At 36.8% G+C, this 27,109-nt stretch overlaps 1 protein-coding gene across 2 annotated transcripts in view; it reads left to right on the top strand.

The window, feature by feature from the left end:
- LOC135215383 (uncharacterized) overlaps positions 1–27,109 on the top strand; it is a 517,130-nt gene that overhangs the window by 101,366 nt on the left and 388,655 nt on the right. For both annotated transcript variants that reach the window (XM_064249962.1, XM_064249961.1), the window contains exon 2: positions 20,966–21,032. The gene's annotated coding sequence lies outside the window, so the exon portion shown is untranslated. The remainder of the gene's footprint in view (positions 1–20,965; positions 21,033–27,109) is intronic.

The following is a 27,109-nucleotide window of genomic DNA, read 5'->3' as shown; positions in this document are numbered from 1 at the left end:
TCTAATAGTAGGTTAGGACTCATATAGTTACTGAAAGCATATATATCCTTGTAGGATGAGAACAAAGTTGTATCATCAGCTGAAAGAATAGCTAGCAATTTAGTCGTTGAGACCAGAGAGATGTTTTATGTAGATAAAGAACAGAAGCGGTCCCCGCACCGAACCTTGAGACACCCCAATAGTCAGCCTTTTGTATGAGATTTATAGCCTTCATCCAGTACGAATTATTTGATGTTTTCTCAATGGGGTATTATTAACTTCGTCTTTCAGATCCTGACACCGTAATAAACTGATTTCTGGGGAAGGTTTTCGTGCTCGAAATATATCGAAGTCATCAGTGAAGTCAGGAAACTGATTCTGAGTTTTCCGCCGTTTCACAAGAGTCCTCTTTATCGTATTTTTATCCCGAGTGTTTCGTACAAAAATTTAGCGCACAAAAAGTTGGTCAGTTATTGTAAAGCTTTAGTTTCAGATTTCTTTCTTCTATTTGAAAATGAAGAGCTCTCCTTTATTCATCCTACATTCAGATAATTTCTCAGTGTTCATCACCGTTAGCCTCCCATTATAGTCCAGTGTTTTTCAATATACGCCCTTTCATTAACAGCTCTTTTCGCTGCTTTTTCTTCACGATGAAACCATTTTAATAGATAAAGTTTGGATTAGTACGTAAAGCTCCACAGGAAAGCAATTTTTTTGTTTGCCTCTATACTATAAATATTAATGCTCTTGATGCTTTGCCTCTTAATTTTCATAAATTGGCACATTTTTCTATATCCCACCTTTTTATCATATACATTCTCCCAGAAAAAAAAAATTTCTCAAAATTTTTGCCCTGAAAATAAAAATAAATTTCTATCATTATTATCAAAATTCGGAAAAATCTGTTATGACAGTTCCTTTGTTAAGAACAACTGCAATTCGTTTTGTTTTACGGCTACTCCCGAAGAATACTAATTTTATCCGAGTTTATGAGAAGTGACTTGAAGAGGAGAAGATGGGTGTCAAAAATCCCCTTGGGTATGCCATGATGACGTCCTTTTCCAAGGTTCTCCTAAGAAATCACATAACTTCTGTAGTTTAAAAGCGGAAGTTGGTCTTTCCAAAGATTTCTACTTGTTTTACCCTTTCTTTTCTCTCTTCTCCGAGTGATATTTGTGCTCATGGGATACGTAGGATATATCGGGAAAAGGGAGTTGAGCCGTTTTTCGTGAGCTCTGATTTCATCAAATGTTGAATTTTGAACTTTTTTTATGAAGAATATAGGTTGCATTTGGGTTTTGAACGATTGCAGTTCAGCTTTAAATACTTCTTTATAAATTTACATTTACAAAATAATTTAACCGTAAATTTTGTTACAAAATTATTTGCTTACTATGTCAGCAGTAGCTATGGATGCTACTCGAGTGATGATTTGAAAATTAGAAAATCTGTGGCAATTACCGGGTTACAGATGCACTTGTATAACAAAGAAATATAAATTAAATAATGTGGCGGAATTTGATCTGAGGGTCTGATAAATAATAATAATATTGTTAATATCATTATCATTATTATTATTGATAATAATAATAATAATACATGCAATGTGTGCATCCATATATTTGTGTTGTGTGTGCGTGTGTATGTGTGTGTGTAGTGCATTTAGTCTACAGGTAATGAGTCTTGGTTGAAATGTCACTAAACTTAAAGAAGAAAAACGAGGTATTTAATGCACTTGACATATAAGTGCAATATAATTTCGAAATTGCTTGAATATTGCAATCATTTTTTGGCAGGACAGATATGCTAATGATAATGATGATAGTACTTATTATTATTGTTATTATCATAATCTTTTGTGTGTTACCTAACCAGAATGGTAGACTTAAATGAATTCACTGAAAACATTACTGTTCTTCCTTGATAAGTCCTAACATCATCCCTTAGCGTTCTCCCTACAAAAGAAATAGAACAGACTGAAACGAAGGTCAAGAAAGGATCTGAAAGGGTCACGGATCTGTTCAAAATACTTGACTTAATCTTCCCCGATAAACACGAAATTCCGGAATGCGTCCACAAGCCTTTCCCTAAGCTTGACACCCTTCTGGTAACCGGTAAAAGGCGGGTTACCGATTGGCTGCCAGTGAGCGTAACCATCAGCCCCTGATCACCTATGCCAAGAGCAAGTCAGGGTTACCCGCCCCCGCCTATTATCATGTCATATGAAGGGTACTTTAAAGTGGGTGTACTTTCGAAACCAGAGTGACCCGAAGTTCAGTCATCAAAACAACAACAACTTCAGATGGGGCCCAGAATTTCGGTTTCTCTTATAACTCCTTTTTACCTTTATATATATTATAGTATAATATAATATATATATATCTATATATTATATATTATATATTATATAATATATATATATAATAATATATATATAGGACCGAAAAGTAACTCAGGCCAACGCGTGTTTTTTCATTTTTTTCCTTCGTGGCAAAAAAAAACCTTTTATTTATACATATATATATATATATATATATATATATATATATATATATATATATATATATATATATATATATAGGACCGAAAGTACTCGGCCAACTCGTTTTTTCATCTCCTTCGTGGCAAAAAAAACCTTTATTTATACATAGCATCAGGTTTTTATAACTTCGTGATACAAGTTATTCAATAGTATAACATTATATCATATAGTATATTGGAAATTGTTGTAAATTATGAAGATAACGCTGAAAATCGCACTGTTGTTGGTGTACAATTAGCAGAATAAGGGCTCATTATGGGAGCCTTTTCCGTATCCCCACCAGTTCGATTAATATAATATATATCTGCTTCAACTTTCGGAGTTCTGTCTTTTCAGTGCCATGACTTTGCAGTTTATTCTCTTTTATCCCCTGCTGTGATAATTAAGATTTTTTATAACTTTAGACAATTTTCATATCCCTCGGGAAAGCTAAGTTCATGTTCAGTATTCAATAGCTGTTTCAGTATTCCCTAAGAATTTTTTTTATAATATTGATATTTTTGAACCCCGATTCAGCCTTGTTATAATCTGCTTTGAAAATGTTATTGACAATGAATTCATTATTATTGCATATCATACCGAATTTGCTCGCCCTTACCCTTGTAATCTCGTTTTCATATCTGAATCATAATCTTTCTAACTCAGTTTCTAGTTACTCTTATTGAACAAGGTTTGAAATTCTCAAGTTTTCGAGACAATATGCCGTAAGTCGTATTTACATTAAGTAAAGCCTTTCCTCCTAGCAAAGTTTGTCAACAAATAGGTAAGTCCAGTATTATAGAGTACGCAACCAATTTATGACTTTCTGGTTTTGATAATAATATGAATATTTTTAGAAATGTTCTCATAAGATGAGGCTTGGAATAAGCTTTATATAACCCTCGTAATATAGATTCCTGATAAGGAGATGCTTTTCTAAATGTTATTTTTGTTTCTTGAAATATATCGTCTGATATGAGTAAGCTTTACATTTTTTTAAATTGACTGTTTCACATTTACATCCCCCTCCAATTAGGACCCCCATGACGTGGCGATGGGCTCGTGAGCCCCTGGAATTTGTTCCCGGGTTCGAGCTCAAGAGTCCTATATATTACTACATAATTATAAATTTGGATTAGTATTGTGGAACTTTTCCACTTTTGATAAAATTTACCTGCCTTTATAAATATGCAAAGATATAGCTGGGATTGGGTTTTTTATCCGAAACTAATAGTGGAAAATGTTGTAAAATCATCAACTACTGATAATGTTTTGACTTGGGATGCGTAACATTGATTCTTTAAGGGCAGAACTATTCTGCAGAGCTGGGTCATGGATTCCAGAGATGGTCTGGTTACTCTTGGCATTCTGTCCGGTTCCAACAGAGTATCCAGTACCACTGGGCCCCTTGATGATAACTTTTTGGTACCCCTCTCAGCCAACCAATGTTTGGAAAAGGTCTAGGAAAACCCCTAGTGTAATTGCACTGAAAACCTATGGTCCAGCATGGAGCAGAGGGAAATTGACCGGAAATGTTTGTGAAATTGGACCAGGAATATTTGAAACCTCTTTTAAGTATTTGACCTTTAATCTGGAAGATTCTAATTGTGACGTTTTTAATTAGTACAGAGACTTTATGAAGTATTGTGGCTGAGAGCCTAAGATATCATCTTGAGGCTGAAGCAAACTTATGGTAGAATCGGTCTCAGCAGAAGAATCTCTCCAAGGAAATGATATTTGCCCCCCAATTGATAACATAATTGGATGAGAAACTTGTGAGAGAATTAAAAGATCAAGGTGTGTTAAGAATCGAAAGAATGAAAATCATCATTGGAGCCTTAGTTTCACCTACAAATTCAATTATCACGTCTAATTGTACTCCCTTACCCAATGTAATAAAAGCAACATAGTTGCAATTTAAGGTTGAGCGATATATCCCAAGACTGAGGAGATGTTTTTACTGTCAAGTATTTGGATATATGCTAGTGTTTTGTGACAGAAGCTACAAGGCAAGCCTACCACATGTGTTATATAGTGAACCAGAGTATGGTGTATGTTATGAGGATGCACTATGTATACATTGTGGAGCAATCATCTGTCTTCACAAAATTGTGATGTCCACAATGAAAAAGAAATTCAGACATTAAGGGTACCAGAACTTCTCATTTAGAGAAACAAAAGAGAAGGTATTAAACCAGTATGTTACACGAGTAATTTTCTTTAGCAACGTGTACTCATGCTCCTGCCTGTTTGGAGGCTGTGCCAGTCATTTCTAGCACTCCTGCCTCTTTGGAGGCTGCATGAGTGATTTCTGGCGCTTCTGCCTCTTCAGAGGCTGTGCCAGTTGTATGTGGAGCTACTGCCTCTCTGTAGGCTATGCCAGATATGCCTGGCACTCCCACCTCTCTGGAGGCTGTAATAACTTGTCCTTGTGTCTCCCTGGAACCTGCACCGTCTGTGACTGGTGTTCCCAATGCTTCAGATTCAGAGGATGCACAAATTCTACGTGGCATGTCCACCTCTCCTCAGGCAGCGCCAACTTTGTCTAGTGCTCCTGAGCTTGGTATTTCCTTGACAGAAATGTCATCGAAGGTGCCCAACACTGATAATACTGGAAGTTCCTCTTCCATGGAAATGGCAGGGTTATCAACACTGAAACTGAAGGCAACTCTAAACAATCATACTTCATCTAGAAAAGGATCAGGAGCAAGGCAATAAGGTGAATCACTTAAAACTTCAGGCATATTTATCCACTGACCAGTTCCTTGAGGGACTCGTCAGCACCAGGAAACTTATAGAACTATGAGCTTAGCTTTCACCAGATATAGCAGAAAAAAATGTGAATCTTACTGTATTGAATTTCGAAAAGCAAGAGCTTATTTTCGCAATTAAATTAAAAATGCATGAAAGGAATCTTAGAAAATGTTCATATCTTCACTAAATAAAAAAAACACCCTTGCCTTAGTTTGTAAGAGAGTTAGAATAATAGCAGGCAAATTTACTCCTTAGGAGCCACCAGTTATCAAGATCAATGGTTGTTAAGTAGCAGATCCCCAGTTAGTGTCAAGTGAGTTTGCTAATCATTTTGCTAATGTTGCAAAGAAAAGTGATGACAGACACTATCCAGCTCAAAGAAGGCTAATGGAACAGGTAGAAATTGATTTTAATACCTCAAGGAAAGAACAATACAATGTACATAGCTGTTAGAGAATTTGAATCAGCCTAAAGCAAATGTAGTTAACCAGCTCCAGGACTGGATAATATAACATATTAGATGATAAGCATACTTCAACTAGGGAAAGAACCTTTCAAGACGGAGAATTATCATCCCATTGCACTGACATTATGTCTGTGTAATCATGGAAAAAATGGCGAACACACATTTGATGTGGAATTTAGAACGTGGTAAATATCTGTCGAAGTATGCACTCCACTACTGATATGTTGGCTCGTATGGAATCTTCAATATGTGGCTTTTGCTAACAAACAGCATCACATCACTGTTTTCTTTGATCTTGGCAAGGCTTATGATACAACATGGAGATATGGCATTCTGAAGGGTCTTTATGAATGCAATCTGCAAGTCAAATTGCCTCTTTTTACTAAAGCATTAAAAAAAGGGTTATTTCAAGTTCAGGTTAGAGCAACAATCTCAGATGTATTCAACTAAGAAGTACCACAAGGAAGTGTTCCAAGTGTAATCTTCTTCGCCCTAGCAATCAATGGGTATCCAGAATCATTCACTCCAGATGTAGCTGATACTCTTTAAGTTGACGACATTTTGATATCTTTTGCACCAAGGATGGCAGTGGCTGAACGCCTCCTTCAGTGCTGCTTTACTGCAAGTAAAACAGTAACCATGCACTTTTGCCGTTTAATAAGATTCCATCCTGATCCAGATCTGTTCCTACATGAACAGAGGATTCCAAATGTTGGTGAAACAAGGTTTCTTGGGTTGATTTTTTATATCAAGTTGACTTGGATTCCACATCTGAAATAAATAAGACAAAATGCTTGGATATATTGAAAGTTCTGTCCCACACTTCGTGGGGTACTAACCAAACTCAGATGTTGAGACTATACAAAGCCTTGGTCTTTTCTAAATTAACTTATGGGTGTGAATTGTGCACTTCAGCAAAGCCTATTAGCCTTATAATCCTTAATTCAGTTCAGCTTGCTTGCAAACTGAACATCTGCTGGTTTAGAGCTGGTACAGATCTCAGAGGCTCTCCAAGTCCTTAACTAGCATTTGTATCATAAATGAAAGGTATTGGCAATTGCATGCAAATTGCCCCAACAACATCAACCATTTGCTTTTAGAATAAAATGAATAACCAGGCAATTAAAAATGCCATGGATGGAGACGACCAGTTAGGTATTCAGTTAGCTCACCCTTGTACCTTCTAGAGGTAAATTTCTGTGGATATTATTTCGATAAAAACAGACATGTCCAGTGAGGCAATGAAATGCATATTTTTAGATCATTTCTCCCAACATGATAACTCCGTTGCAGTTTTCACAGATGGGTCCAAGTCAGATGCTGGCGTCGGCTTTGGAGTGGTCTTTCCTGATGTAGAAAGAAGCTTGAGATTATCACCTGTTGCCTCTATTTTTACAACAAAACTGCAAGCAATTTTAAAAGTTTGAAAGGGAATTTTAATTCGGGAAGGAAATAGTCTTTCTATATACTGACTCAGGAAGTGTTCTTCAGTCTTCCTATGTTAGGATGGCTGGGAACAAGCAAGCAGATCAACTTGCTTAGTCAGCTGTCACCTCTCTAGAACCAAGGCGATGCGTGTTACCATATCGGGATGTATATCCTCTGGTAGATCAGAAAATTAAAAAGCTTTAGCAGTCCACTGGGAAAATATTGTAATACAAAAAATGCGCAATACTGCGTCATTAGTGTCTCCTTGGTCATATCTCTGTAAGCCTAGAAAACAAGAAACGATATGCAGACTAAGAATTGGTCATACAAGACTCAACTCATTCATAGGTTCTTGATGTCAGCTGAAAATCATCCTCTCTGTGAGACATTTGGCACAGTTTGGGGACCTAAGACAGGTTCCTCTCCTGGGGACGTGGCAGAGATGGACATTCTATCCTTGCTAATTATGATATATATCTATATTACGTATATATATTAATTTCGCATATGAAACTCCTTTTACGTTTGTTCGTTTATTTTCTTAGTTTCCTATTTAAATTCATTACGGCGTCAATAACCTAGACTTTGCGACGCCAGTTTTAGTAGTCATAATCAATCAACCGATCAATGACATTTACTTTCATATAAAATGTCATACTCACTCGCATCTCTTTATAATGTAATAGTAGACATCGTTCATGACACCTAGGTAACTTGGTGCCTTGGCATTCCTTGGAAATAGTACACTGAGATGATACTCATCAGCGTCTCATGATAAATCAGTTCACCTCATTTCTGACTTTTTGAACGCTGGAACTTTTGCTATTCAGAATTTTCGATCTAAAAGTACAATAGTCATTAAGTAAGGCTCTCTTATACTATGTGAATAATGGAAAATTTTCAAATGTGCATCAAAATCGGACTAAAAAATATATGTCATTGCTACTCGCACAAACACTCACAAAGGAGAGAGAGAGAGAGAGAGAGAGAGAGAGAGAGAGAGAGAGAGAGAGAGAGAGAGAGAGAGAATATCTGAAGACTGGTTTCATACTAGGAGGGTGAGGATTAAGTCGTCGAGGCCCTTCCCATTTTGATGGTGTACCTTTTTACAGAGTCATGAACACACAAATCAGTTTTCTCTCTGAGCCACTCTGGATTTTTGGAAGAGAGAGGGAATCTAACCGTATAAATGTGCTAGTTTTATTCTTTTGTTCAGTTAGTGTTATTGCCTTTTGAATAAGGTATTGGTTATTTTAGTAATTATCCTCAGTACATTTTCAGTTTCAGCAGCAGCTCTCTCTCTCTCTCTCTCTCTCTCTCTCTCTCTCTCTCTCTCTCTCATGGTGAAGGAGCGAATGTGTTTATAATGACTTTGAAGAGGCGACTGAAGGAGAAGCGGTGACAGAAAAGTGGAGGTTTATCAGAGGAGTGTTGAGGAGGCCCTCAAGCGAGCGATGGATGCCGGTTGAAAGACACATCTATTAATAAACGGTCTCTCTTATTTACATAATGAAGAGCAGGTCAGCGCGTGCACTGATTGGCTCAATCGAATGCTTCCACGTCGGTTGCTTTCTCTTGAACTTTCAAGAGGATGGATGAGGGGAATGCGGGGTCTAGTCGATATATTTGATGCTTATCTCGCTCTGTGAATACCTACTCTAAGTTGCTCTTGTAGTTTTTCATCTCTTTCGCATTGGCGTTATTCCTTTTTAGTCATTCTTAGTCATCTCGTTCCCCTTCGCAATAAGTTATCATCTCGCATCTTTCGCAGACTGCGAGATCCGTGACTCATCAGGACCTCTTATTAATTAAAGAACAGGAAAGTTGTTTCTTACGAAGGCATAGCGATGATAGATTTATCAGTGTTGATGTGAAGGGGGTGTGAATTCATTAGAAAGAATATTTATTGGAACATTTGGAGCTTCCTAGTACTACTTTCGAAGGTTAGTTCATTGGTACTTGAAATAAATACCCTTGGGGATGTTAGGAACATCATCAGAGTTGTCTGCTGCTGTTCAATGCGCCCAGAGTTATTGTGTTGGAAAAATTTTGTATTCCATCTCGGGGAAGTTGCATTATTGTACATTCAGCCAGGAACACACTTGTCTTTGATTACATTATACATAGTAATTATCAATGCTTATTATTAGTTTTGTATGTCTATATTACATCATATTATGTATATTACTGCAATTCCATGTATTTTCATAAAACCTCATCTCTTTACTTTTATTTTGGTTATTTACCAAAACTGGGCTTTTATTTACATATGTTATCTTATGAATTTTAAAATGTTTGTACCTAAACTGTCGTTAATTTAGTTGGAGACGACCTTGAATCTCAGCTAATAACTGAGAGAGAGAGAGAGAGAGAGAGAGAGAGAGAGAGAGAGAGAGAGAGAGAGAGAGAGAGAGAGAGAGTGATTAGCCAATGCTATGGGTAAACTTTTTCCAGCAAAACAGTCTTGAGGACCCGAAATGTCAGCGACGTCTGGGACAGTTCTCACCAGTATCTCTTCTTCGCCCATTAGCTCCCCATTGATGACTTCTAAAGGAGATTTATGGGCGTGTCTATTTACCCCTTAACCCACACCCACCCTCCATTACGTCGAGCCTTTTTCCATCTTCATACGGTTTTCCTTTTCCCTACTGTGATTTTTGTTACTTTTTGCACACGAGGTTTTCTTTAAGACGGTTGCCTTACCTTTGCTTAAAATTACTTGCCACAAACTATTACGGTATATCAAATGATTTCGTATTATATATGTATGTGATTGTGTATTGTATATATATATATACATATATATATATATATATATATATATATATATATATATATATATTATATATATATGTAATTTACTACATTGGCTCTTTACAAAGTTTTATAAATTTTGTATGTTCCAAATTTTGTATCGAAATCAAATTCATTACGTCTAATATCCACAGACGTTGATAAGATGAGTAGTGATCTTCGAACCCCTCATCATACTTTTGAGATGAAATGGAATTGTTATGAATACTGTTATTATCAAGCAATAGGCATGTACGTTGTAAGTATATATGCTTATGAATGGGACAGTAAGTATGCAATTACAAATATTCATAATAATATACATATAACCCACAAACTGAGAGCACGCAAAGATATCTCTCATATATATATAAATATATATATATATATATATATATATATATATATATATATATGTGTGTGTGTGTGTGTGTGTGTGTATATATATATATATATATATATATATATATATACACAATACACAATCACACACACACACACACACACACACACACACACACACACATATATATATATATATATATATATATATATATATATATATATATATATATATATATATATATGAGAGATATCTTTGCGTGCGCTCAATTGTGGTTATATGTATATTATTGTGAATATTTGTATTTACATATTTACTGTCCCATTCATAAGCATATATACGTACAACGTACATGCCTATTGCTTGATAATAACAGTATTCATAACAATTCCATTTCATCTCAAAAGTATGATGAGGGGTTCGAAGATCACTACTCATCTTATCAACGTCTGTGGATATTAGACGTAATGAATTTGATTTCGATACAAAATTTGGAACATACAAAAGTTAGAAAACTTTGTGTAAAGAGCCAATGTAGTAAATTAATAAAGTGATGAATGACTCAATTTGATGGATAGTGGAATGATTGTTTTATTCAAACCATATCCAAGAAGCTGATGGATTTGATCGATATAGATTCAGAATCTCAGTGGAAGGCTTAGAAAAAAAGTTGCAGCAGATGCTGTGCCAATGTTAACTGCTGTTTGCAAACTTTCAAGACTTCTTACAAACGGAATTAGATTCTGTTCTAATCTGAGTTTTATTTATTTTTGTTATTCAGAAAATCTTGGAACATGAGACTAATTTTTGCCTTTGGACTAAAATGGTTACTTTATTCGAATATATACATATATGTATATGTACGCGGGCACATACACACATACATCATACATACATGCATACATTCACACACACACATATGTGCGTGTGTACAATAAATGTTATTTTATAATGAATGTGTGGTTATTCTCAGTATAATTGTTATTCGCTTTTGAATGTCCCATGTGTTTTATTTTTGGCATTTCATGTGATATACTTTTACAAAGGTATGTAATGAGATCAAATTTATCATCATTATCATTATAGTAGTTGTATTATTAGTAGCAGTAGTGGAAGTTTTTGATAGAAAGAAATCCCACTTATCTGTCAAAGTCTTCGGCGTGAATAAATGAATATTAAGCCATCTGATATTGTAGTGCAAACAAGCCTCTTCCTCCTCCGTTTGAGTAGCGTTGATTGCCTCAGTCGTAGAAAGGTCAGCCGGGTTTTAGTGTTCTCTTTACTTGTCAGCCTCCCACGTAACTTGATATGGGAGTCTGTAAACATTAACACACGTTAATCGGTAGTCAGCTCTACCAAAACTAATTAAATCGTTTTTAGGAAATATACGAACAATCATTGCGGTTTTGCTATTATTTGATCACAGGAAACATGAGTCTCCTCTCTCTCTCTCTCTCTCTCTCTCTCTCTCTCTCTCTCTCTCTCTCTCATCATTCTAACGTTTATTTTGTACCATTTATCCGTTGTATTCTATCCTCCCTCTCCGTTTCGTTCCTTTTATCCCATTTTTGCCCCTCTCCAGTCCCCAGCCTCTAACACTCACGTACGGATGAGCACATCCTTCTGAATAGGATAGATGAGCACACCCCTCTCCTCTCTACCTCTCTTTCCCCTTTCCCGTTCCCCCGAAACCAAAACACTCGAAATGCAGCCAAACCCACAAATGTAAACTGTGGGTGAGTCTGGTATGTCTCTTAAAAACGCTTTTGAACAAATCAAGAATGATTTTCTTTCGTCGTAGTGAAGTTCGACCAGTAAATTATAATTTACTTCTCTTTTGTGTTGATACAGTAGAATCAGGAAGGGCATTTTATTGTTATTAGTACTCTCATTAGTAGTAGTAGTAGTAGTAGTAGAAGTAGTAGCAGTAGTAGTGTTAGTTTCATTACTACTGACATGTTTGAATCAGCTGTCTATACAACCTGTAGTTAATGAAGGTTGTGATACCTACGTAGATGTCAAAAAGTTATCATAGGCAACACTTATATCCAGGTGGTCTTGTAGCATAATAAAAAAGTTAGTTTTAAAGGATGTATAACTGGAAAGAAGGATGAGAGCGAGACCTATAGCATGCGATGTTGCTGTTTTGCATTGATATTGGAGCCAAAGGGCTCCGTTACATGCAAGATATATATTCGCGAGTCATAAACATAGTACTGTTTATGAAGCTTCTGTTTATGCAAGTGATATTAAGAGCCTGTGATTTTGTGGGACCATTCTACCCAACATGTAACATCTTAGCTTTATTACTTGGAGGATGAATGTGTCGTGATTACATAATGCCGGTTATTCCCTCCAAAGTCACACAACCTTTACAGGAGTGTCCTGTGACAAATAAAAAATAAATAAATAAATAATTTAATCTTATGAATTTTAATAATGACGGACCATTATATAAAAAAAATGCAGTAAAACACTTTTTTGTAAAATATCTCTCTCTCTCTCTCTCTCTCTCTCTCTCTCTCTCTCTCTCTCTCTCTCTCTCTCAATGCCAAATTGCAAGCTTGTTGCAATAAACGGAGTGCACACTGCGCAGACATACACATTCACACTTTCGTCGATTATCTGGAAAGGATTCTGCCTCCTCTCAGACTACAAGTCAGAAGAAGCATAAAATCCCCCAAACATCCAATTCTTCTCCTCAAGAAAAAATGAAGAAGGAGAGGAAGAAGAAAAGTCAGGGAATTTAAAAGTATAACTTTAATGGCCTTAGCTCAGTGCGGCTGGCTTTTCAGGTGCGAAAAGGTTGTGTGTTTCAAGCGTGGAAAAAAGTTTTTGTGTGATTCTGTGTAAAGATAAAATTTTAAAGAGTTGGGCGTTGCTAGCAGGTAGAGGAGAGGCAAGGGGTAAGGATGAGGGAATAGGGGAGGCGCTTTGCAAAGATGAGATTGGTTTGGATGCAAAGAACTAGGGAGGTGGCGACTCAGTGTTGACTTTATTGGGAAAAAATTAAAAGGTCAAGACATAAGGTTAGTAACAGGTTCTTTTTTTATAGAGAGAGAGAGAGAGAGAGAGAGAGAGAGAGAGAGAGAGAGAGAGAGAGAGAGAGAGAGAGAAGGAGTGGGTTAGAGAGAAAATGTGTCAAGAAACATTCAAAAGTAATGTAGAAAGTGCGAAACCTTGTTATACAGATGGTCATTTATGCAGCCCTCACAGATATGTTCAAGAATGCCATTGCTGTTTATCATGAAAAAGAAAAACAGCAGCAGTTATAGGGTGCATATCCCTCTTTCTGTAACGAGAAGATCTGCCGTGAATTTCAGGCTACCTACCGCTCGCTTTGTGTTCATCTTTCTAAGCATCTCGTGTACACTAGCCACTTAACTGTTAGATATTTGCATTTAAAACACTGATATTAATACGTTCACTTTAGAATACCATACTCTTTTTTCCCATGAAATGACAAAATGGTAGATTGTTCTGGCAAGATGACTTCGAAAAGTGTGGGTCTCGTCAGCAGAATGAGGTCGGAGAGTAAATGTTTCAGTTCAATTCCCAGGTTTGCTGTTTCCGAGTGTAAACAGGCATCATTTTCTCGCCTCCAGCTTCCCATTCGCTTTGGCTGTTATTACTGACATTGGGTTACGGGTAAAAAATAGATATATATTGGCGTCAGATGTATATATTTCAAGTATTTATCAATCGTTACATGATTTTATTTTTGGGAAATCATTGCGTTCCACAGTATGATGCTCAAGAATTCCAAACGTGATTACACTCTCCCCAGCCGTTTACCTGTTGTCGCTGTTTTATGTTCTTTAAAGAATTCAGATCCCAGGCGCGTTCAGAAGCTGCATGAGCTAGCTTAGCAGTCATCCTACAATTATGTAACTTTTACCAGGAAATAACAACTCGATCCATCTCTGATATTAAGCCTCACCCCTCTGGTCGTCCTGCTTCCAATTAAATGTTGTTGTATTGCAGAGGTATTATGTTTAGAAATGTACATCGCCATCATGTCTCCCGCGCAATAGCCTAACTAAGTGGACATTATCCTTATTGATAATTAATTTGATACTGATCCTTGTTTTGGTGACGCTTGTCTTCCTGAAGTTATATTTTCTTTTGTCTTGGTTCTAAGTCTTTATGTTCTCGAAGACCATGAAATGGAATTCAAGACAGACGCTTGCGCAGAAGTATCCGACTTGCGTACAACGTCCGACCACAACCTTACCCTCCGAAGGGTGACATACGGATTTAAAAAGGAACAAAGATGGATGCAAGACAATAACACAAGACAATTAGGGGTTATTATCCCAAACCAGATGTCCTAATTATCACTTCACCTGCACGGGGCATCACCTATGAACTTCCACGTTTTAGAGCGGAAGCGCCTGGCCCACCAACGAAGGTGCTGCCAACCATTTTAGCTAAAATGATGTTGTAAATTAGTTAAGCAATGTGCACTAGCTGGGTGGGCCGTGTTTACTTTTCTTTCTGGGTGTCTATGCCGTATGCAAACAATGTTGTGCGGATTATTGGTAACTTTAGTTTGGAACACGTAAGTCATCCATCGTTTAAAAATAGGTTTTACTCAGTTAACTTTAGACAGCATAGTATTATTTGTTCCGTGGATTTTTATTCTCTCTCTCTCTCTCTCTCTCTCTCTCTCTCTCTCTCTCTCTCTCTCTCTCTCTCTCTCTCTCTCTCTCTCTCTCTCTCTGCTTAAACTTTGTGCAGTGGATAAGTTTTGACTAGCAATTGGCACATTTTAAGTTGATCAGAAGTTGGAAACTGACTTAATTCTAACAAACTTTAGGGAGTTTTTAATGAATGCGTTTTTAAAGCGTTTGTTATAGACACTGTTCGTGAATCTGTCGTACAGTTATGTGGCCAACTTCTTAAGTAACTTTCCTCTTCGTTCCAATTGGAATCCGTTCATGATCCCACGGATGATATAGGTCCCTAAGACATTAACAGGCCATAAGTTTAGACATTGTTGAAGTGGATCTATTTGGATCTCTTTTTCCCATTATTTTTAATGTACTTTGTACTATACTTTATCATTATATATGTTGACACTGACAGAAAAGCCCTAAACTCTAAAATTGATATATCCATCTTTTGTGTGTGTTAGAAAGAAGAGTGACGTTTCGTTGAAAACTTTAATTACATTAATGCAATAATGGCATTCAAAATCGATTATGTTACTCACGAAAAAACATGAGATGAGACCATTTTACCCCAAGATCTATGGTGGTTGAAACAACTAAACATACCCATAATTGAGAGAAGTGCGGTCATACTTGTCACATTTAGACCAAAAGAAAAACAGCTGTAGGAATATATTCAGGGTAATGAATGTGTACCACAGGATCAGCTAGTGAGCCATATATCTAATTAGTGAGACATGATATTTAAGTTGGATGATAATTGAAGTTTGTTATTGTTATGGATGTGATATGAAGTCATTTTAGATCCAGTTGCAAGGCGTTGCATCCTGGTATTGTTCTGTACTCATCCTTTCTGAAATTGCAAAATTGGGACAGCCTTCTCAGCTGCTATGCGTTCGAGAGATTAGTTCAAGTGACAATAAAAATGTAAACCATATTGTGACTCTTATCAAGTATGACGGGTATCATTACAGTAATTTTCATATTACGAGTTCGGTTTTCTTTATAAAACCATGGTCTGTTGTTGTACATGTAGTACATGTAATCATGTGTGCAGTCGAGTATATTTACCAGGAGTCATAATCATAAAAGTTATTTTATTATATAAATATGTTACACACATTCTCTCTCTCTCTCTCTCTCTCTCTCTCTCTCTCTCTCTCTCTCTCTCTCTCTCTTAAATAAGGAAAATATATCCGTCTTGTCCATACTTCTGAGAGAAATTGAATATTTGCCGCATTCCTTTTGCAGACAGATAACCTAAACTATCAACAGCAGCTGGTAATAATACTGATAACTTTGAGGCTAAAGACTTGAAATGGAAGCTATTGTCTGATTTGTTTCAGACAGAGCTCTTTATTCTGGCTATTTAGTTGTCCAAATTAAAGAAGATACTATATCGTACGTGGAGTTTTGTCCCAACGTTCCTCTGGAATTTCTTAATTTTCCAAGATTACCGTTTAGATACTCACAATGCACGATTCACCTTCAGGCTATGCTGTATTATTTGTTGTACATTATGTGCAACTCAGTCGCTTAAACTTATATATATATATATATATATATATATATATATATATATATATATATATATATATATATATATTATATATATATATATATATATATATATATATATATATATATATATATATTATGAAAACTTTATTCCGACAATGGTATCAGGATTCTTTATGATAATGTGAAGCTTGAAGGATTTTAAGTTCCAACTTAATTTTTTTTTCTTAGGTAACCAGTCTGTGGGCTTCCATTTACTTATACTAGATATATGAAATATCCGTCGTAAACATTTCACTCTCAGAGCACGATGCAAACAATATGATAATGGCATCCGTAGTATAATGAAAACCACGTCTTCATTCTGTCGTGGCAAACTTTCCAGATTAACTGTCACCCAGAGATGCCCCCAAAACTCTCCTTCTTTGCCTTCCAGAGATATTCGAAGGGAAATCGTCAACCACAAGAAATGATTCATCACCTCACCAACAGGTGCAAAGGTTAATGGTTGAGCTCAACCAAACTAATGTTACGGGAGGGAAATGGTCGCAACCACACGCTGCCACACACAGCGTTTCCTAATCTACTTGTCTGTCGCCTTTGTCGCTTCTTCGTTGGGAGTTCTTTGCTTCGTTAGGTCTGTTTGGTCGCTCTAAGGAAAATGAAGGTAATCATTCTTCGCTTACGAATGTTCATATTGCTATTGTAGCTGGTTCTTTTCACTCTGCGTTCAGGTTAACAAAATTCACTATTTTATGAATAACTTTTCCATATTTCGTGTTTTGCTCTCTATCTCCTAAGGTGTCTGTCTTGATGTTTCCCTTATGACATCGTCGATCTTTGTTCGATGAAAATAATTTTTTTTTATTGGAGATATACTGTACCAAAGATACTGCGCCACCAGATGCTTCTCATGATGAAAGAACCCCCATTTGTACTCTGTGATAAAGTTTTTTGCTATGGGCATTTTCTTCATTTCTCATTTTTTTTTCAAGACATAAATAGACCCTTTAACTTTGTTGTTACATAATACATGATGTACTCATTCGATTTTTACCTTTCGTTTTCTCTAGATTCAAAGTGACTCGCTGCTTGTCCATATCATCATCCACTACATTCCGAGAATCGCAGCCTCTTCTGTCATTCCTTAGAAACATTTCCCGGAATCTCCTTTTCTAGAATTATGGGGAGAGGTCGTTCCGAGACCCCCTGTTCTCAGAAACCAATCGTGTACGCAATTTTACGCTTCCTTCTGTCCTCTTGGTTGTTTAGGGGTTTCCTTCTATGTCATCACTCGTCTTTTTCAAAGGCACAAGAGCTGCTACCGTTCCTGGAGGTCCTTTGCCACATCCGGACATCTGTTGACCTTACTTTCCCCGGAGGCTGAACTTCTACCCACGTGTTGTGACCTGCAAGTGACCACGTGCCACTGTTTTGCGACCCTTTTAATGTCTGTTTCTGTTATTGTTCTATGTTTTTTCAATGTGGAAACACTTATTAAATTTTGTTTTGTTGGCCGTGTGACTTTCGTAAATTCTGTATATTTAAAGTTGTACCTTCAAGCGATGTTAGTGACTTCATCAGAGAAATAGGTTAGTAGAGATGTTTTGCATACCCTTTCGGAATGCCCTCCCTTGTTTCAATTAAATGTGAGAGTTCCTTCTTTATTCCCTTTTCTAATGTCTTTTGTCCTTTTGATTGATATGTCCACGTTTTTCAAAGATCCTGAAGGGTACTGTTTCGTTCCATTGTGAACGTTCAATAAAAAATAAAAAATAACTAGGAAAGTGCAATAACTTTAATCCTTTATAGGGGGGAGAAAAGGTAATCAAATGATGAGAATCAGAAGTTCACAGCCTTTTCTGACGCACTTACTTGAAATATGAGATTTTTCCAATTGCTATAAGGTAGTAATGGCATAAGTCGTCTACCTCCCTTTCCGAATTTCTCGAGATGATTACAAATACCATCACAAACAAGCTTCATCTCTTATTTATAGTGAAGAGAGAATGCTGAAGTAAAAGGACAAAAGGGAAATGAATGAATTTCCAGAATAAGGCAAGTGAAAGACTATTTCAAAATGGGATGTTGTTGCAAGGAATATTTAGAATAAGAGGTGGAAATGTTCATCGAAAGGGACAAGGTTGATCGATATATGGTCATTAAAACTGGCGTCGCAACATTTAGGTTATTGGGGCGTCAAGGAAACTGAATAGGAATCTCAAGAAAAAAATCAAAGAAACATTAGTTTTGAAAGGAAGGCATCATATCATGTTATGTTTAAAGATATATGTATAATCTTATATGTAAATACATAGGGTATTGTATGTACAAACACATATACTGTACATGTATATCATCTAAATTTTGCTGAGCAGACTTGCCTCCCTAATAAAGATACATAAACTGGTCTATATTACATTCTTCACCGAAATTCTTAGTAGGGAGAAAATGGCCATTGCTGCCACGTCCCTAAGAAAGGGGCCAAAGTGAAAACAATAATATCATGGTAAATGAGAGAAAGGAAACTGCGGGTATTTTGGTTGGAAAATACAAGGATGCGATATTTGAAGGAGGATACACAACACAAGGATGCCGTTATTAAATTAAAAACCCTAGATGCGTGGAATTTCAGGTCCAAAAGTATTTGAAGATAATTGAATACAATGACATATTTACTGAAGGTTACAAGTTACAGTAGCGCACTATTGGGTTATAAGAAAATAAAAGGCTGCAGTTATTGAAAGTACTACATAAAAAAAAAAGTTTATTTTTTTAACATAACAGAACACATAGTTTAGACCAGGATGCTATTTATAATGTTAAGAAATGCAAAGGTTCAGTTTTATAAGGGAACGGAATACAAGGGTGTCATAAGATAAGAGGGTACAGTAAGTATTCACAGTGAAAAAAACTAAGGCAAGAAAATGTTAATGTAACGTAAGGAAATTGAATTAATCTGGTACTTACACGCAGAGAGAGAGAGAGAGAGAGAGAGACCAAGAGGGCGAGAGAGCGAGAGAGAGACGGACGAGAGAGAGAGACAGAGAGAGAGAGAAGAGAGAGAGGAGAAACACTAGCGCACTCATGCAAGCAGACACCAATAGTCCCTTGCGCGCACACGCACCCGCGCGGGTATCTTAAATCATGAGGGAATGGGTACAGGGCCCCCTGATATTATTATAGGTAATAACATGTAGAAGTGCGTCGGAATGACTTTATCTAATGATGGAGTCAGTCAGGCATACACAAACGACCTCCTTCGGCGCTGGCTGAGTTTTTCTCTTAATGGGCCGACTCTAATTGTCTTCCATTAGACGGAAGGTGTGTAATTGAGAATGATCTTTTGATCCACAGTTTGCACCTTTTATATAACTTCCAGATAGCTGGGTTCGATGAACAGTAGAGCGAGGGAAGGAGGAGCAGAGATGCGGGTGTTAGTGAGATACAGCCACCTAAACCTAAAAGGTATTTGTAATTTGCAGCGGAATGTGTGCAGAATGAAGGGGGTTGCTCCGCCTTCGCTGTCTGCCTTCTTAATGGAAGGATATTTGCTTGCAAGCAGCGACTCGTAGCATGTTTCTGAACACATTTAAATGTATTTCATATCTTGTGAGGCGAAATTTATGTTGGTGGGATACGGTTATTTCATATATAAAAGTAAAATCTGGAAAATCGGAGAGAGAGAGAGAGAGAGAGAGAGAGAGAGAGAGAGAGAGAGAGAGAGAGATACTGAACTGAACTGAACTTAGTGAAACTGATTAACAAGATGAAATGTATGTAAATTGTAACTGCGAAATTATTGTGTTAATGATGTCTTAAACAGGCGTTGAAGTTACTGAAAATCATATTAGGACATCTATCCTGGCAACGTGAATAAGTAAAGGCTCATGATAATCAGCGCAGTGTATAGGGGGAAAGACCGTTGGCCTGTGAAGGCAATGACTATAGCAGCTTATTGCTTCCTCTTTCCTACTCTTCATACATGCATGGAGATGCATGAGAGTAGTAGGGAAAGGGTAATGGCGGGAAAGGTGAAGGTACAACTATGTTCACTAGCGAAGACTCGGGTACTAGGGATAGGTTTGAAGGGGTTGGTATAAGTTGGGCATTTGGTGTTGCTGGGTGGAGGGGGTTGGGAGGTCATGCTCAGCACCTGAAGTAGCGGATGTGACTGTTACCCCTCAGGTGGTGGAACACACAGCCCACCCACCTTGAAGATGAAGACAACATGGTGTCTGAGGCTTCTGCCAATGCTGACTCCAGGATGATTTCTGGAAGATTATTTTCATTTGCGTTTGACCACAATGACGTTTTCATTCTTTATTTCGTTTTATAAATACATTAGCATTGACTTTTGTTGATGCTTATATGGTTATGTCATTTATTTGTGTGAACTATTAAGATGATTACGTAATAAACCTCATCCATTTTGTTTTGCCTTGCATACGAAATAAATGATTGACTTGAAATATTTTCTCTCTTTCCAGGAATGAAGAATATTTAGGTTCATGAGACCAAACACCCTCTCGTCTCATCGGAACTAACAATACCAAGGTAGGTGATGCCTCACAGATTATCAGTACATTGATTTGTTACTTTGTCTACTTTTTACATTGGCTAGTATCTCCTTACATATAGTTTTGTGTGATATATCTACTTCCTTATTTTTTCGCATTAACGCAAATGAATGTTCATGAAGCCTTGCTCTCTATTTAATAGTGTTGTATGATTTAAACGTACGGTTAAACTGTAATCTTTATCGGACCGGTCTATTTTTTGTGTTATTTCAATTATTTAAAACTATTTACCATTGATATTTGTTTTTAATGGGGATTTCCATCAAGGAAATTACAGCGATAGGAAACAATACAAATTGTACGTTTATTCGCAAAGACTCGTCTCTCTCTCTCTTTCTCTCTCTCTCTCTCTCTCTCTCTCTCTCTCTCTCTCTGAGATTTATCAAATGTTTACCACACGTGAATTATGTCTATTCCTCCTTATTAACCAATAATGCATTACATAGAATTCTCAGCTTTAGATCAACAGAAGAATATCATGGGTACACTTCAAATGGAGTGTTATGATTCGCTCAAAGCCGGGTGGATGAAAGGTGGTAAGGTCCCAAACGGGTAAATCAATAACACGGTCCGCGTTACCTCTTGTTTTGGTTGAAAACTTACAGGAAACGGGCTTTTAGTTTTTGAATATTTTAGCAAGAATTCGACAGGTAATTGCAGATAGGTCAAATTTGGTTGATGTTCATCGGCATCATAGTTTCAATTCACCCATTCGATAGCACTGAACGCAGTCGAGGTCTTCCAGTTTTCAATACATTTTGATCGGTTAGAACGTTTCTTTTCAGAACAGAATGTTCCTCGATAACTGTTAGATTTTTCTCCTGGACATTTGGAGCAAATTCACTATATTTGATCTACAAATATTCAGGACCACATTTTCATATATTTTTCCTTGTTATTTCCACTGATGGTCTTAGTATTATTTGGTGTTTCACTTAAAAATGTCGCCTTTTCTCTTTATAATGCCTCCTCTTTTCTTTCCTTCTCTCTTTCCTGCTTCCCCATAAACCTCTTACTTATATTCTAAAAGACGTTTTAAAGAGAAGTTTCCATAAACGTTTTGGTGGTAGGGATGACGGCTATCAAACATGTGTAACGGTAATAACAACAATTGTTAGTCCCAAAAATGTGCTTGCGTCATAAGGTCACTGTCAAAGCATTTCCGGCCTCATATAAATTGCAAATTAAGTCGTATAATGATTTCCTAATTCATTCTCTTCATATTTTCTCAAAACTGATTTTATTAACATAATGCTCATTTTGTTCATATAGAAAAATTTAATCGCTACAAGTTGCCTCGAAATGAGCTCTGTAACTGATATGTTTTACTTTATTCTAAAGTATGTATTTTAGTTTGCAGAGGCTTTGCTGATGTTGATTTTATATTATCTTTTTCCATCATGTTAGCAAGCATAGCAAGTAAATGCCTTTTTCTGCTTGTTCCATATAATGTGGGTTCATGTTAGAAAATAACATTAGAAAGTTTATGCAAGTATCCCTTAAGATAGAATTTCACATAATATATTTCCCATGTAATATCTCCGTTGAATTAACTGCATTTATATATTTTCTAAGAACAGTTCATGTAGCTTTCCTGTCCTTGTAATGCGCATATCTATCCCTCAGGGTTGAAAATATATGCGTTTGTAGAATGGAAGCATTAAAGCTGACAGTAAGGGTGAGCGTCGGTAAACTTTTAAAAACAAACAATTCAATCGCATATCAACTTTAGAGCTGCTACTACCTCTAGCAATACGGAGGGAGACAAGTAAGTGTTGCCTAAGAATTCGTGGAAATCTAGTCTTAGATAGGCGAACAGACTCCTTCTGAAATGTTATAAAAAAATCCGAGTAACAAAACAGGGAGTCATTAAAGCTCCAGATATACTCAGCACTGGAAGAGAATGGCAATAATCTTGACACTGAATGGATTCATTCAGCAATAGAGCTGAATGAATGTTTTCGTTATCGGCGAATAGTGACAGGTGTGTGTACGGTATCTAAACTGGAAACTGAGTTAAATGGTCTCTAAGTGAATGGAACACTTACAACAATATCCTTTTATCGCTTTAACGTCCTCCTTAAACTTTTTTTTTTTTCGTCATCGGCGTAGTAGCGCTTTTATATTATTTGTGAGAGGCTGAGGTAACTGGGTTTAACCTGGAATTTAGTTAGCAGTTGTAAATCATTGAGTTTGTTTGTTTGTATATATGAATGTCTGGGAGAGAGAGAGAGAGAGAGAGAGAGAGAGAGAGAGAGAGAGAGAGAATACCTTATTGTCACTTCTACATTGCGTAAGGCTGAGGCACTTTTGCTTTAACGGGGCAATAGACACTAGTACGAGCATTCTCTCTCTCTCCTCTCTCTCTCTCTCTCTCTCTCTCTCTCTCCCTCTCCCTCTCTCTCTCTCTCTCTTTGCATGCGCCAGAGGAAACCAACACCAGTTGTCTAACAGCCATGTACATAATCACTGGCTAGGTCGAGGCACACAAGAGTTTAGGGCATCTTTCCCTTATTGTCCCTCCTCGTTCGGTTCGGTTCGTCGTCGTAAATGTTTGCGTGTTGGTAGTTTTCCTTTAAAGCAAACTGCCTGATATGAGTCTGATAGGCGTTGTAGGGATGCAAGGCTTGAGATGGTGCAAATTAAGTAAACAAATAGAAATGAACTTTGGTTCCCTCCAAGACACAGGCTGATACTTGTGGACGATCACGAAGAAATGTAGATATGTGAAAAACAAAGTTAAACCAAATCATCACTAAATACGGTGTCAAACTAATTCTTCTGAAATCTGATAACAGGGTTAGCAGCATGTTTTGATAACAAAATTTCACGATGTTACTTTTAATGAGCTCAGAGATATGGTAAAACTATTTTGTAATATGATAAGAATAATCTGCTCGAGACAAAATTTTACTTTAACTTGGTTATTGTCTGGCATTCAAGATTCCTGATAACATATACATAAAGTCCCTTTATTCGTTGAAGAAAATATAATGAAGATAATTTTAAAAGCACGTAATTTATTTTTACTCTGTAAAACATCCAATTTAGTGTGCCCTAAAGTTCAAAACTTTCGAAGTATGAAAAAGAGACCTCTGATATCCGAGATCAGAAGACCTGTTAATTTTCTTTTAGTGTAGAGGTAGATGCGCATATCAATATTATTTCAGTTTTTACTATATAAGTGCTATTCCCGCCATTGCTACAGCTCTTGCTGGCATTACGAATATCTTCCTGAGGTTAATATGAGTTATCCGAGTTCTGTCTCCCTCCCCCTCTCTCCCTCTCTCGTCATTCATGCATATTTACGCAAACACCCTCGTACTTTAAGTGCTCCTGTCCTGGATTACAGGCAGCCGTTTCTCTCGGAAAACAGCTGACTGTATAACAGCTGTGCTGACCCTTCTAGTGGGGAGCTGACATACTGCAGTTATGAGGAAAATGTTTGCCATTGTGTCCCTTCTTAACCTTTCCTCATTAGTGGAGAATGAGTAGTACCAAAGACAAAAGATAAGCGTCACCACATCTGCTGCAAGATAGCTGACACTCTGGTAATGAGAGAGAGAGAGAGAGAGAGAGAGAGAGAGAGAGAGAGAGAGAGAAGTCTAGTCCTATATGTTGTTATCCTTTAGGGAACATGAGGTACGTAGCAAAATTAGGAAGATTCAACACACACACACACACACACACACACAGAAAGAGAGAGAGAGAAAGAGAGGGAGTCTTTACCAAGAATAAATATCCATTCTTCTATTAATGAGGGAGTGAAACGAAAACGAAAAATTTTAATGAGAGAGAGAGAGAGAGAGAGAGAGAGAGAGAGAGAGAGAGAGAGAGAGAGGTGGGTAGGGGGAGTGATTAGACAGCAGAAAAATGAATAAAAAGAAAGAGCACAATCACGACCCTCTTTAGATAGGTAGACAGATAAATAGAGTAACCACAAATGTGTTTGAACTTCACTCAAGAGACGAAAAGTTTTTAATTATGTTTCATTTGCTTATTGCCATTCTCTGCTCCTTCAGTCTTCTCGGGTTGCTGTAGACATTTCCACTTGTGCATTCAAGATCTGGACTGTCAGTTTTCTCAATTACCTCGAATGAAGAGAGAAGTTCTCTCGCATGGTAAAATTTTAATCTTTTAGCAGCACAAATTAATCGCTTTTTATTAATTTGTGTATTGGTATTTGTATATGTTATATTATTATTATTATTATTATTATTATTATTATTATTATTATTATTATTATTATATAGATATGTGTGTGTGCGTGAGTATTATCCAACAGCAACTGACCTGCATTATAAATGTCTGGTAAACAGAGTGAAAAATAATAAAGATGAAAAATTTCGTCACAACAATTTGAAGAAAATGCATGATAAAAGTAAGGATTAACAAAGAATCGCTGAAATTACGCATATTACTTTAGCCTGACCAAAGGAAACGACTTATGATAAAATCAGTATCAGGCCTCTAAAACCTGGGGAGCCTCATAATTGAAGAAAAGATGCCACTCATCCCCGTCTTCAACATCTCTGACGGTTGTCAAACATCGCTGATTAACCAGGCTTGGGTTACTAGGTAGCTGTTATTTTGCCGTCTGAATTAATGCGAATCAAAAGTGTTTATTGTTATTTTTGGAAGTTTTTTGGCAATTATTTTTAATTAACTTCCATAAATCATATTATTAAAAAAACATGGCAATTTTATAATCATTTAAAACCGCGAGTCTTTCTAGTCTACAGTATCTCGGCAAAATAATACCGTAAACAATGTTTTTAATGGTCATAAAATTGACTTCCTTTTTTGCCATTTCATTTATGAAAATTGATGAAAACGTTTCATGAAAAAACTTTCAAAAGCAATAAGAAGCACTTGTGACTCGTATTTAATTCTAACTGTACAATAACGCCAACCATTAATGAATGTCTGCATAATTAATGACTTTTACGGCTGTCAGAGATATTTAAAGATGGGAATGAGTGGCAGCTTTTCGTTAATCATGAGTCCCTTTATGTTGTAAAGTATAAGTAATTTCTTTTGCCAGTGTTAATAATATCATATATAGTGACGAATTGCATTATTTACACTAAATATGTCTATTAATTGTTTATAATGCAGGTCAGTTGCTCCTGGAGATACTCTAGTCATATTTATCGTATTCTGTTGATTATTTTTTCAACTGAGATGGTGTTCCATGGCAGTTTAGTATCTAGTAAATTTATTCTAATATATGAATTTGATTTTTCCTCGGCCTTTACTGAAGTTGTCCTTTGAAATTACTATCACCACCTTTGATAAATTATAATTTTTTTTTTTTGCTCCATCACACCCCTCCAATTCGACTGGGTGGTATTTATAGTGTTGGGTTCCGGGTTGCATCCTGCCTCCTTAGGAGTCCATCACTTTTCTTACTATGTACGCCGTTTCTAGGATCACACTCTTCTGCATGAGTCCTGAAGCTACTTCAGCCTCTAGTTTTTCTAGATTCCTTTTCAGGGATCTTAGGATCGTGCCTAGTGTTCCTACGATTATGGGTACAATTTCCACTGGCATATCCCATATCCTTCTTATTTCTATTTTCAGATCTTGATACTTATCCATTTTTCCCTCTCTTTCTCTTCAACTCTGGTGTCCCATGGTATTGCGACATCATTGAGTGATACTTTCTTCTTGATTTTGTCAATCAACGTCACGTCTGGTCTGTTTGCACGGTATCACCCTATCCGTCCTGATCACATAGTCCCAGAGGATCTTTGCGTTATCGTTTTTCTATAAAAACACTCCCTCAGGTTGGTGCTCGTACCACTTATTACTGCAAGGTAGCTGATGTTTCTTGCACAGGCTCCAGTGGAGGGCTTTTGCCACTGAATCATGCCTCTTTTTGTACTGGTTCTGTGCAAGTGCCGGACATTCGCTTGCTATGTGGTTTATGGTTTCATTTTTCGTATTGCACTTCCTACATATGGGAGAGATGTTATTTCCGTCTATCGTTCTTTGAACATATCTGGTTCTTAGGGCCTGATCTTGTGCCGCTGTTATCATTCCTTCAGTTTC

This window comes from Macrobrachium nipponense, chromosome 5 (genome assembly GCF_015104395.2).
Source record: "Macrobrachium nipponense isolate FS-2020 chromosome 5, ASM1510439v2, whole genome shotgun sequence".
In the NCBI taxonomy this organism is placed as follows: Eukaryota; Metazoa; Arthropoda; class Malacostraca; order Decapoda; family Palaemonidae; genus Macrobrachium; species Macrobrachium nipponense.
Note: the sequence above shows the minus strand (reverse complement) of the source record. Positions and strands in the feature narration are given on the sequence as shown.